Raw genomic sequence first — 3,111 nt, 5'->3', positions numbered from 1 at the left:
CAATAGTTTTCTCTCTCTCTGTCTCTCTCTCTTTCAAAGAGTAGTAATGAGTACCTGAACTAGGGCAAGTATTAGCAATGGGAATGAATTTCAGAAACAATTAGGAGGTGGCATTCACAGGACATGGTGAATGATTGACTGTAGTGGGGGAAAGTGGAGAGAGAAATGTAATAGGAATCCCGGTGTTTCTGGCTTGAGTCACTTTGTAGGGGCAGTGGTACGATGGAGTACAAGTACACAGGAGGAGAAGGCTGGTAGAGTCAGGAGTAGAGATAATCCGTGCGGGAAACATTACATTCGATGCCCCTTTGGCACATTCAAGCTGAGATGCCAAGTAGGTAGATGGATATATGGGTCTGTAGCTCAGGAGGGAGCTCTAGACTAGAGATAAAGATTTTTGATTCATCCATCTGTATGTTGTATTTAAAGCCACAGGCCCAGTTGAAATTGCATCACAGAGTGCAAAGAGAAAAAGGACAAGGAAAGAACAGCAGCACTTAAGAAGTGAGCAAAAGAAAAAGAGGTTAGTAATGGGGCCTGGGATGGAACAGCCTAAGATAAAAAAGAGAACCAGGAGAGAAGCTTTCTGTTAGGAACTGGGGTAAAATTTTGCTAGTATTTAGATGGCATTAGTCTATAAAACCAGGGAATGCTAAAACCCTGCTTTGCCAACCAGCCTTTCCCCTTATAAGATCCTGTATGGAAAGATGTGCAAGGATCAGTAGCCAAAGGGTGAACAAAGTATCACTTTAATAGAAAAGCTGAAAGCTCTGGGAGTGGTGGCTAATGCCTGCAATCCCAGCACTTTGGGAAGCAGATCACTTGAGGCCAGGAGTTTGAGATCAGCCTGGTCCACATAGTGAAAGCCTATCTCTATTAAAAATACAAAAAAAAAAAAAAAAAAAAAAAAAAAGTTGCGTGTGGTGGCACATGCCTGTAATCCCAGCTACTCGGGAGGCTGAGGCATGAGAATCACTTGAACCTGGGAGGCGGAGGTTGCAGTGAGCCACAGTCATGCCACTACACTCCAGCCTGGATGAGAGAATGAGACTTTGCCCCCACCCCCAAAAAATAAATAAGAAAGAAAAAGAAAAAGAAAAAAAAGGAAAATAAAAAGAAAAAATAAATGAAAACTCAATGCATGGCTCTCTAGGAAACCTGGAGTACATTGTTTAGGTTAGAGGCGTTAAGTAGTGCTTCTACTTCTTGCTAAAACCTATCACTCTCTTGGTAGAATTCGGAGGAAGCTGCAAGAGCAACCAAGCCAAGAGCAAATTTTGTGACTCTTTTATCTACCAGTACCTGAAAAAGTGGCAACAGGATAAAAAGAAACCCCAGTTTAATGGAAGAGAGAAAACACAAGAGAACAGAAGGTGAACCAAAGAAATAAATAGTAAGACAGGCTAATAGGACAACCCAGAGAGTGTTCAAGAAGAGATTGGTCATCAGTGTTGAAAGCCACAAGAGAAGTCACATAAGATAAGGCAACAGAGGCAAGTGCTGGAGTTTTCTCCTTATTTTCATTTCTGATCTTCACCCCCAAGCACTGTGACATCTGCCGTGGAACAAGTTATTTTAATGAGCTCAAATTGTTCTCTGCTTGCACCCTTGGTTTACAAGGATGGTAGAATGCGTGGCCCTGACTTAAAATCTGAACTGGCTCCTTGCGTGTTCAGAGCCCTAGAACAGTAGTAAACTGGTAGCTGGCAGATGTGATTTATTTAACCTTAGCAGTGTGTGCCAACATATAAAAATCAGGAGAATTCACATAACAATCTGGATTTCTGTATTCTTTTAAAAATTTAGATTTGGCAAAGCTGGGCATGCACTGTGAATGATTATAAATCCTGGTTGCCACCTTTAGATAGACATGTGTTCTTTAATTTTCTGCACCCTCCCGTATTGCTTTATTTCCAGGCTGTGTCAATCACTGATGTCAATAGCCTCGCATTTGCCAAGTACAGAACTTCAGAGCATATTAGCAATGAATAGATGAGCATGCGCTAGAGCAGAGGTTGGCAAACTTATTCTGTAAAGGGACAGATTGTAACTATTTTAGGCTTTGCAGACCATACAGTTTTGTCACAACTTCTCAACTCTACCGTTGTAGTGTGAAAACATTCATAGACAAATTTGTATTCCAATAGGTGTGGCTTGTCCTAATACAACTTTATTTAAGGACTGTACAATTTGAATTTTATATAATTTTCATGTCATCAAATATTTTTCTTCTTATGATTTTTTTAAACATTAAAAATGTAAAAAGCATTCTTAGCTCATAGGTCACATAAAAACAGGCTGCCGAGCAGATTTGGCCCATGGGTTGTAGTTTGCTGACCCTAGCCTAGGTAACCAAAAGCCTCATTTCCCCAGTTAGGACATGTGATCATGCAAAAGAACTGATATAGTTATTACTATGAGGAAGGCAAGACTGGCTTGAGTATATCATTTTGAATGGCTAGGTGTGGGACCTGGCTTTATAAAGAGTTGTGTTCACTATGGAAGTGCCAAAGGCAATGCAAGAGTAAAGAACCCAGAAAAAGACAGCCATCTGAAACCAATCAGGCAAAGGGAGGCTGGTGCCAAACAGCAATCCAAATCAGGCAACCCCTCTAGTTAACCTCTTCAGATTTCCTCATTTTGATAAATAGCATGACTATTCCCCAAGTCTTAGGGGACTTTTGGTGGACAAGCACCTGAGAGAGAGACTAGCCAATCCTTGTGGGGACAGTAACATAATGAAAAAGCTGTTAAAATGATCAAGGTCAACCTGACTGATATGAATTAGAATGAGTCTGGAGAGTGGATGCATGTGGCAGGGGAGGGGGAGAAAGAGGCTTTCTGAGGAAGGTGGAAAGTTATTATTTGACTTGGGCTAGAGTTTGTAAAATGGGTAGACGACAGAACTCACCTCATGGCTAACAACACATCCTGGGACCTTGTCAGAGAATCCATAAGGGTACCAGTTTGGGTAAGATATGAGCAGGTACCAAAAGATGTCTCAATGTCTCTTCATCTCTATGTGAGATGGAAATGGGGGTCTTTTCTTTTTTTTTTCTTTTTCTTTTCTTTCTTTCTTTTTCTTTTCTTTTTCTTTTTCTTTTTTTTTTT

The 3,111-nt window shown here is 40.7% G+C and overlaps 1 long non-coding RNA gene across 1 annotated transcript; it reads left to right on the top strand.

The window, feature by feature from the left end:
* The first annotated feature begins 400 nt into the window (after nt 1-400).
* Nucleotides 401-2,219, top strand: LOC141409449 (uncharacterized). The gene is made up of 2 exons (XR_012430280.1): nt 401-523; nt 1,235-2,219. It is a non-coding gene; the product is annotated as an uncharacterized lncRNA (long non-coding RNA).
* The last annotated feature ends 892 nt before the right edge of the window (nt 2,220-3,111 follow it).

The sequence above is a fragment of the Macaca fascicularis genome, chromosome X (genome assembly GCF_037993035.2).
Source record: "Macaca fascicularis isolate 582-1 chromosome X, T2T-MFA8v1.1".
In the NCBI taxonomy this organism is placed as follows: Eukaryota; Metazoa; Chordata; class Mammalia; order Primates; family Cercopithecidae; genus Macaca; species Macaca fascicularis.
The sequence above is the reverse complement of the archived record's forward strand: the minus strand, read 5'-3'. Positions and strand labels throughout refer to the sequence as shown.